Consider the following 9,915-nt stretch of genomic DNA (forward strand, 5'->3'; position numbering starts at 1 on the left):
CCCAACAACAGATAAGGTTGAAAATTCAGAGATAGAAAAATATCCCGTAAACTGAAATCTGGTAAAATGTAAACCCAATCACTTATGGTAGCTAAAGAACCTTTGGCACTTTTCTAAAGAGTAAAGACATTCACCTCCATATTCTGCCTAAATTACAATTTGAGTATTCTTAATTTAGAATCATAGAATCATAGAATATCAGGGTTGGAAGGGACCTCAAGAGGTCATCTAGTCCAACCCCCTGTTCAAAGCAGGACCTAATCCTCAATTAAATCATCCCAGCCCAGGGCTTTGTCGAGCTTGACCTTAAAAACCTCTAAGGAAGGAGATTCAACCACCTCCCTAGGTAACCAGTGCTTCACCACCCTCCTAGTGAAAAAGTTTTTCCTAATATCCAACCTAAACCTCCCACACTGTAACTTGAGACCACTGCTCCCTGTTCTGTCATCTGCCACCACTGAGAACAGCCGAGCTCCATCCTCTTTGGAACCCCCTTTCAGGTAGTTGAAAGCAGCTATCAAATCCGCACTCATTCTTCTCTTCTGCAAACTAAGCAATCCCAGTTCCCTCAGCCTCTCCTCATAAGTCATGTGTTCCAGCCCCCTACTCATTTTTGTTGCCCTCCGCTGGACTCTTTCTAATTTTTTCACTTCCTTCTTGTAGCATGGGGCCCAAAACTGGACACAGTACTCCAGATGAGGCCTAACGAATGCCGAATAGAGGGGAATGATCACATCCCTCGATCTGCTGGCAATGCTCCTACTTATACAGCCCAAAATGCCATCAGCCTTCTTGGCAACAAGGGCATACTGTTGACTCATATCCAGATTCTCGTCCACCATAACCCCTAGGTCCTTTTCTCCTTTTAGCTTCCTTTTCTCAGGAGTGATGCTCATAGAATTGTAGGACTGGAAGGGACCTCGAGAGGTCTTCTAGTCCAGTCCCCTGCACTCATACTAGGACTAAGTATTATCTAGATCAGGGATCGGCAACTTTTGGCATGCAGCCTACCAGGAAAGCCCCCTGGCGGGCTAGGCCAGTTTGTTTACCTGCCACATCTGCAGGTTTGGCCGATCGCAACTCCCACTGGACGCGGTTCACCGCTCCAGGCCAATGGGAGCTGTGGGAAGCGGCGGCCAGCACATTCCTCAGCCCGTGCCGCTTCCCGCAGCCCCCATTGGAATAAGGGGAACTAGTAGCGCAACAGAAACAGGTGACAAATAGATGGGAACCAGGTTGTCTAGGACCTTGAAGGGGAGGACCAAGGACCAAATTACTAAAAATACTTAGATACCTAAAGATTCAGATATTCATCTAAGAGCTCTTGGAAACCCCATTGATATTAATAGGAATTATTGCCCAAATCATCACAGGTATTTAGGGGACCTACCTCCCATTGAGTTAGGCATCTAAATATCTTTGGTTATCTAGTCCTTTGTGCCAAGACAATGTTGAAAATCCCACTCTGCACCCATCTGTATCTCTAGGTGCTTAAACACCTTTAAAAATATAAACCTGATCCAACAGTCAGGGAAGCAGATTCCAGTGAGGGGATTCCAGCAGCGGAAAACTTGGTCAAGACAGCAGGCAAGGTAGATTATTTTCGTGACAGCATTTTGGACATACTAAACAGGGACAAGTTGGCTCTTTGGGAAATCAGAGAGGAGACAGCTGCAGTATAGATATAAGCAAGATATAGCCTGATTAGGCCAAGGGATTTTGGAAGTGGAGGTGGAAAGGAGTGGCTTCTAACACTGTTTTGTTCATAAATATCCCATTGTTCTGCTTATGTTGTCAAATCCCTTGAAGAAATGGAGAAGCAGTCTATTTTATCAGTCTACTCCCCATTTTACCCAGCCTTCACCTCTGCCTGACTCCCTGATGAATAATTCAGCAATATACAACTTCCTGAATGCACTAAAAGATGAGTCCACCTCTTCTCCATCTTGATATTTGTTCAGCTGACCTCCCATTTGAAGTTAATATCTCATATTGGGATCATAATCATTCACTTGCTATATAGGAGCATACTGTTACCACAGGCATCACTGACTACCCACTTTCTTTTGAGGAGGAAAATTTTGGTGGAGTATAAAGGTCTTGAAACTCACTTTTCTTTTTCGTTGTCTATTCCTTTTGAAGGGCGTATGCCTTTTCAGCAAAGATTCTGTGAACCCAGAAATTAGCATGCTTCATCCTCAAGCTCCTTCTTACCATATTCCACAATCTGATATTCTAGCTTCATTTAAAAGTTGAGTGATATTTTGAACCTGGTCAGTTTAAAGAACATTGACTTTGAAAAAAACAATGCCCCCCTCAAAAAATTAAAGTATTATACTCTGACTCCTCTCCCCAGAGTTTACAAAAATCAATATTTACTTTCATTTCTGAGATTTTTTTCAACCTTTACAAGTTGAAACTCTGCAGGAGTGGCTGTCTCCAAAATTGCTCAAGTGGACTGTTCCTCAGGATGGGATGGGATGTGAAATCCACTGGCGGGCCAGGACGGTTTGTTTACCTGCAGCGTCCGCAGGTTACCGATCCCTGCCCTGCCGAGAGCTCAAGGCATGGCCAGGTCAATTTAAGCACCACCACCCTTTCAGAACAGAGTAAAAAAAGCCAAGAACACCTTCAGGAGCTTAAATACAGTCTGGAAATCATCAAAATACAACACCAAAACCAAACTCAAGATGTATCAGAGCTGCATACTTTCAATACTACTTTGTAGTGCAGAATGCTGAGGAATGAGAAAGTAGGACATGTCCAAACTGTCATCATTCCATATAACCTGCCTCAGAAAAATCCTCCATATCTTTTGGCCCAGAACAATCTCAAACCAAGATCTATTGACACAATGCAGTCAAGAGGATATGAGCACCATCATTACCAGCAGCCACTGGAGATGGATTGGCCATGTGCTTCAGATAGAAAATGATATCACCAGAGTAGCAATAAGATGGACACCTGAAGGCAAATGAAAATGAGGCCGCCTGAAAACAACATGGTGAAGAGCTGTGGAAGCTGAGCTGAAAAACCTAGGGCACAGCTAGAGAACCATTGAAAGGCTTGCCAGAAATAGACAGGAGTGGAGAACTTCATCATTTCCCTAAATGCCAGAGACGTAATGGATGTTAACTAACTAGCCCTCTCCCTTCTGAGGGCTTGGGACATAGGGCACCTACCCTTACCCATGGGACTCAGGGCTCTATGGGTCTGCGGGACCTTTTCCCAGTGAAAGAATCTTAAAGAGCTGTGCTCTAAACATCTATTTATTAGCAACACACAGAGAATACATACACCAAGCAAATATCTTATGCTCACCGCTGCCAGTATACAGACAAATTTCACCCAATGATCAGTCAGGATCCACTTGTCTGGGGTTCCCAGCGATGCCTCTGCACGTCATGGTCATGCAGAGGGGTAAGAATTCTAGCAGCTTGATGTTGAACTGCATTCGGTGATCGTTACCAAAGAGTTTTGTTTTTCATTTATATTATATAGGTAAAAACTACCTACCTCCTTCAAATTTACTAAATCTATCACATTATCCTACACCCCTAAATAACAAAAAAATTAACCAAACACACGCTGACACCTATGTATTCTCCTTCCAAATTTTTTTTTAATATATATATTTGATCGTTCATGCCCAAATTGTAACTTATTTGTACATATGGTCAGCAAAAATTCCCTGGTCAGAGCTTATCTTACAGTTTGCTTATCTCTCTGTATCCACCCTAAAATTTCCCAGCGCCTGAGTGTCTCTACTTTACAATCCTTGGTGATAATAACTCTTGTTAGGGACATTTGTGAGGTGGGGGTGCTTTATCAGCAGCAGAACGTTCTTTTTTTTTTTTTCAATTTTAGTGGCAGGCACAGTTGCTTTTATTCTCCCTGCACGTTTTCCGTAGTTGGAAGGAGAAGCAGGAACAGCCTGGGCAGCTGCTGCAGCTGCTCACACCCAACTCAGAAAGATGGAGGAATGGTCTGAAAGAGCTGGGCAGCAAGAGTGTGTCTCATGAGGTTTAAGCTGTCTGAACATCCTGGTCCTGCTACCAAGTTGCCTGCTACCTATCTCCCCACCTTAAAGCATACCTACGTACCTGAGTGAGTGCAAGTGAGGTACAGAGGCTGCGATTTAAAAATAGGGCTTCTCCAGCTGATAGGGAGAGGAAGGGGTTCAATAGACATTGGAAGAAATAGGCCCTAATGCAGGAAAGCACTTAAGCAGATGCTTAACTTTAAGCATGAAAGTAGTCCCATTGACTTTAGTAGGGCTACCCACCTGTTTAAAGTTAAGCATGTGTTTAATTGTGTTGCTGGACAGGGGCCTTAATGGGGATCTGGCCAACTCACTATATCAGCAGTTAAATTATGTGTTAGAGTCAGCCTAGATTCTTGGAAGTGGTAACTTTCTAATGTGAGTGTAATATGTATGTGCATATATATTAAATTGCATACCACTATACATACTACATTTTCACTCTTTAGATAATGATCATCCATGTCGTTGTGCATCCCCTCTATTTTTGAAAAGGTGTATACCGTTTGTGTAAGGGAAAGCCTGCTGAGCTCTTAAAGTGCTCTATTTAGTTGCTGCAACAAGGAAGATGAGGTAATATCTTTTTTTTATTGATATTATTACTATTAATATATTTTATTTTCACAAAGCAATCACTCCATGTCTGACCTATCAGTCCTCATCCTCAAAGGAAATCTGCACACACCACTTTAAAAAGATGAGCCTCAGAACTTAAATTCATAACTCTGCTAGACACTAAAAATCATGGACTAGACAAACACTGGATGTATGGCTTATTACAACAACCTGTAAGCCACGAACCCCCACTTTCAGTCTTATGACTGAAGAGGCATTAATGGGCCTCTCTACCTTGGCTAAACAATCTGTTCCACCTTGTATTTAGCTGTGAAGCTCAGAGTACCTTTCTAGTCCTGAAGAAGAGCTGTGTGGCTAGAAAGCTTGTCTCTCTCACCAAGAAAAGTTGGACCAATAAAAGATATTATCTCACCCACCCGGTCTCTCAAATATCCTGGGAAGGACATGGCTACAACTACACTATTTTGTTGCTGATATTTTTACTTTTGCTGACAGTATTTTATACACAGGGGTACTTTTCAATATCTTGTTATGACTGTGTTTTATCCTCTTTCTGTGCCCTCTCTCCTCTAAAGGGTTCTTTTCTAATGTAATAGCTTTTCCTCCTCATTTCTAGCTATTTATTTTCTTTGTTTATGTCTTTTCATGGCTTAGTGCTGATGAGATGTAAGCTCATAAATATGCTAACTACAAATACCTGGGGATATTAAAGACTATCTCGTAAACTTCAGTTCTTTGAACTCGGATCTTCTGCAGCTATAAATTTCACAATGCGGCACTCATCTTTGAAAAAAAAAACAGCAGCTACCTCATTAATGTTAATACTGTTTAAAAAGTTAATAATTAGAAGCAGATGCAACTACATTTTTAATGTCCAAACTTGTGCTGCCTTCATAACGATCAATAGTAACACAACATGTATTTTGTTATATTTTCATTTTAATATGTCTCTATAATCAGCTGCTCTTCCAGTAGACAAAAAAGGTGGGATTAATCTCTAATATATGTGATTTATCAGAGGAACACATGACTTCCTCTTGCTGTCTTTTTTTTGGGGGGGGGTGTCCCCCAATATCCAAGGAAATCTTTCAGGTTTGGCCTACTGCCAAACCTTCCCTTGCAAACATACCCTTGTTTCTATTGTCTCAATAACTTAGGGTCATTACATAGCCCTCATTACTATAGTATTTGAGCATTTGACAATATTTTAGTGTATTTATCTTCACAGAACCCCTGTGAAATGAAGGAACTGAGGCACAGACTTGCCTAAGGTCACACAAGAACTCTGGTGGTGAAGGGCATTGGACTGGGTCTCCCCAGTGCTAGGCTATCACCCTGGGCCATCTGTCCCCTTTATCCAGCACTAGCTGGTGAATGTAGGGTTCATTCACCCTGAGTCCACTGTGTTTTCTGATAGTTGTATGGGATGATATCACAAGGTGATGCACAACTGATGTACCAGATATTTCACTGGTAAGCAATATTTTTGTACTTGAGTTCACTCTCAAGATTTAGCAGAAAGAGCACTTTGACCTCTCAGCCTCTGATTATATCAATGCCTGCTGAAAAGCTTGTTTCTAATGTGTATATTTTCTGGGGTGCTGCTGCTGAAAACATACCAGCTGCCAAGTTGCCCTGTGTGGTCCCCGCACTACTATTATCTAACACGTGGTTTTGTAGAGCACTTTGGCATATACGGAGTATGAAATCCCCCACACGTCTTCTGTTTCCTTCCCCATCCCCGTGCCCCCGGCCACTCAGAAGTCTTCCAAGCCCTGTTTTAGAGCTCTGAGGATTCCCCAATTTTTACCTCTCAAAGGCCCTCTGTCATGGTGAACTTTCCACCTGTGTGTCCCAGAAGCTCAGGACTGCAAGTCGGATCTCTGAATGTCAAATTGTTGCCTATGAACACTGGTCTGGGCTCTTTAAAAAATATACTTTCAAACTGGAGGCTGGTGTTGGGGTTTGTGGTGTTAGGAATCAAAGGAAAAAAAACCTACTTCCTTCCTTCTTCTTTCTTTACCAGCATCCTTGCAAGTAGAGCTGGCCAAAACTCAGGGGGTTCGGTTCAGGAAACATTTCAGTATTTCTGAATTTGCTTTTGTTCCGATTCAGCAGGGACAGTGGAAACTCTGAGAGCCCCTGCCCAAGTGGGAAGTCTAGTAACCCTGAGAACTCCAGCTGGGGCTCAGAGGTGTAGCAGGCTCCCTGCCATGGAATGGGAGGGGCTATCAGCCCACAGAGACCCAGCTTCAGCTGGGACTCTGAAGGCTGGCAGGGTCTCTGTTGCAGAGCTGTTGACCTTGGAACACCAGGGACTATGTTTTGGTAAAAGGTTTTGTTGAATCGCAGTACATTTGGTGAAAAGTTGTGCTCCAGCGAATCAGCATTTTCCAATTAAGCTTACTTTTGTCAGAAAATTTTCAGCCAGCTCTCCTCACAAGAACTTCCTTGTAGTGAGGAGGAGCTGGGTGAAGTTCATTGGAGAGCCTCACACTGATGGGCCAGAAAGTAACAACCAAATAATGCAAGGAACACAATCCCTAAATAGTCTTTCCAAATGTTTATATCATACTGGATCAGTCCCTATTCATCCTGGGTCCTATCCTCAGCTGATGTAAATTGACATAGCCTCATTAGATTCAGTGGAGCTACACACATTTATACCAGCCAAGAATGTGGCTCCAGATTTGTGTGTGCTTGGCTTGCCTTCAGGATACTAAAAGGAAAAGCCTAATAGCTCCTGAGTATATTAGAGTCACAATTTATCCTAATTAGTTACTGTGAAGTCCATATCCACAAATCCCTGATATGAGAGTCAGTTTATTCAAACTGAATGATGACCTGTACAAGAGTAGTACACACTGTACAATATTTTTTAAAATTAAAGGTATTAAAACTCTTATTAGTGGGGATAAACCTCTTTAATATATATGACTCCATCACAGAAAATGATTAATAATTTTATATATTTTTAAATATTAAATGGCACTTTGCACTGATTAATAACATTTCAGTGTACCCAGGGCCGTCCTTAGGCATACCCAGCACATGTGAAAATTTGGAGCACCCCTGGGACTTGACCTGGTCTACACTGGCGGGGGGGAGGGAATTGATCTAAGATACGCAACTTCAGCTACGAGAATAGCGTAGCCGAAGTCGACGTATCTTACATTGACTTAGAATCACTTACTTCACGTCCTCGCGGCGCGGGATCGATGGCCGCCGCTCCCCCATCAACTCTGCTTCCGCCTCTCGCCCTGGTGGAGTTCCGGAGTCAACGGCAGAGCGATTGGGGATCGATTTATCACTTCTACACTAGATGCGATAAATCAATCCCCGATAGATCGATCACTTCCCACGTAGATGTACCCTAAGTGTCCACCCTCCTGCCTCTTCCTATCCCTGTTCTGATCCTCCCGCCACAACTGGCTGCTGCAGCCTGGTGAGTATTCCTCTAGAGGGGATCTAATACTTAAAAGTGAAAAAGCCTTCCAGCCTGCTAGACCTATTAGCACAACACTGAAACTGTTAAAGAGCCATTCAACAGGCATTTACCAACCCCCAGGTACATACTGTCAGTTTCTAAATTTACTGACAAAAACAGTTTGTGCATTACTGTGATAAGAAAAGGAGTACTTGTGGCACCTTAGAGATTAACAAATTTATTTGAGCATAAGCTTTTGTGAGCTACAGCTCACTTCATCGGCTGCATTCAGTGGAAAATACAGTGGGGAGATTTATATAAATCTGTGTATATATATCTTCCCACTGTATTTTCCACTTAATGCATCTGATTAAGTGAGCTGTAGCTCACGAAAGCTTATGCTCAAATAAATTTGTTAGTCTCTAAGGTGCCGCAAGTACTCCTTTTCTTTTTGTGAATACAGACTAACACGGCTGCTACTCTGAAACCTGTCATTACTGTGATATTTAGTCAGAACATGTTAGTCTACAGGACCCTAGTTTAAAATTTGCTTTAAAATATTTCATTATTGTGTTGCCGAAGATTATAAAATCCCATATCTAAAAAATCCTTACATAGATTTTTAGATGCACAATCTGAGTATTCATTGTTAGCCTTAAATGCTTAGATCTTCAGACATACAGGTTTTTTTTAAATAAATCCTTCAAAAGACCACCCTTATCTAAAATACACATGCAATCTCCGGCAGCCATCAGGTATAGGGGCACCAGTTTAATAATACTGCATAGGGCCCCATAAATCCTAAGGATGGCCCTGCGTGTACCCAGTTAAATTAACAACTTGTAAAAGAAGAAAGAGCTGTAAAAACAATGTGTACCACAAAAAGCCACAGTTTGTATCTCCACATTTGCACTCTGTTGGTAACAGGTGGAGGATAAATAGGTCATAATGGGAGAAAAAGAGACCCGTTATATTTGGACCCAGCAGAAAAAGGAGCTACAGACACAGAGGAGCTCACTGAAGCACAGCTAGCTGCCACGAGACTTTTATTGTTCAGACTGAAAAACTAAAAGCAACATGAAACTGAGGAGGTGAAGAGTGCTCAAACATTTAAAGAGACAGGGCATCAAATTCCTCAAGCCTACTTAAAGAAAAAAACTAAAACTTGACATACATGCATATTATCACTTACATGACTAACGTAAAACACTATATAACCTGAAAGTTTCAGGTGGACTACTGCAGAGTCTCAAATTGCAAGGGATTATTCTGCCCTGAAATAGCACCTCACTAACTAAACAATGTAAGTCTGAGCGCACCACTGGTTTGTCATTCTCTTGAGATAATGTAATGATGACAGTGCAGCAGTGTCCCAACAACAGAAACAGTCAGTGGTAAGGAGTCAACTGGATCTGGTATCAGCAAGTCATTGAAATTAGGAGTTGTAACAAAAGGAGGTTTGATCGGAGGATCAGAAAGTGCTACTGGACATTCCTGGACTCCAGCACTAGTCGAGGCTGCAACTGGTCCATATTTTGTTTCCAAAAATAGCATTGGATATTTTTACCACAGATGAAACAGGTCCCATGCATTTTACAAGTTCTGCAAGTACCCATTTCACTCCACAGCCATAGTCGGAAGTTCTCACTAAGTGTCCCAGTTGAAAAGAATTATTGTCAGGGTTCCCTCCCCACTCTGAACTCTGGGGTACATATGTGGGGACCTGCATGAAAGACCCCCTAAGCTTATTTCTTAGCTTAAGTTAAAAATTTCCCCAAGGCACAAATTCCTCCTTGTCCTTGGATGGTATTGCTGCCACCACCAAGTGAGTTAGACAGAGGTTCAGGGAAAGGGCCACTTGGAATTCCTG

General features: G+C 42.2%; 1 long non-coding RNA gene across 2 annotated transcripts in view; it reads right to left on the reverse strand.

The window, feature by feature from the left end:
* The window catches only part of LOC144258893 (uncharacterized), a 52,448-nt gene extending 44,555 nt beyond the window's left edge, over positions 1 to 7,893 (reverse strand). For both annotated transcript variants that reach the window (XR_013344810.1, XR_013344811.1), the window contains exon 1: positions 7,812 to 7,893. This is a non-coding gene — a long non-coding RNA (uncharacterized LOC144258893). The remainder of the gene's footprint in view (positions 1 to 7,811) is intronic.
* Positions 7,894 to 9,915: the final 2,022 nt, after the last annotated feature.

The sequence above is a fragment of the Eretmochelys imbricata genome, chromosome 1 (assembly GCF_965152235.1).
Source record: "Eretmochelys imbricata isolate rEreImb1 chromosome 1, rEreImb1.hap1, whole genome shotgun sequence".
Taxonomy (NCBI): Eukaryota; Metazoa; Chordata; order Testudines; family Cheloniidae; genus Eretmochelys; species Eretmochelys imbricata.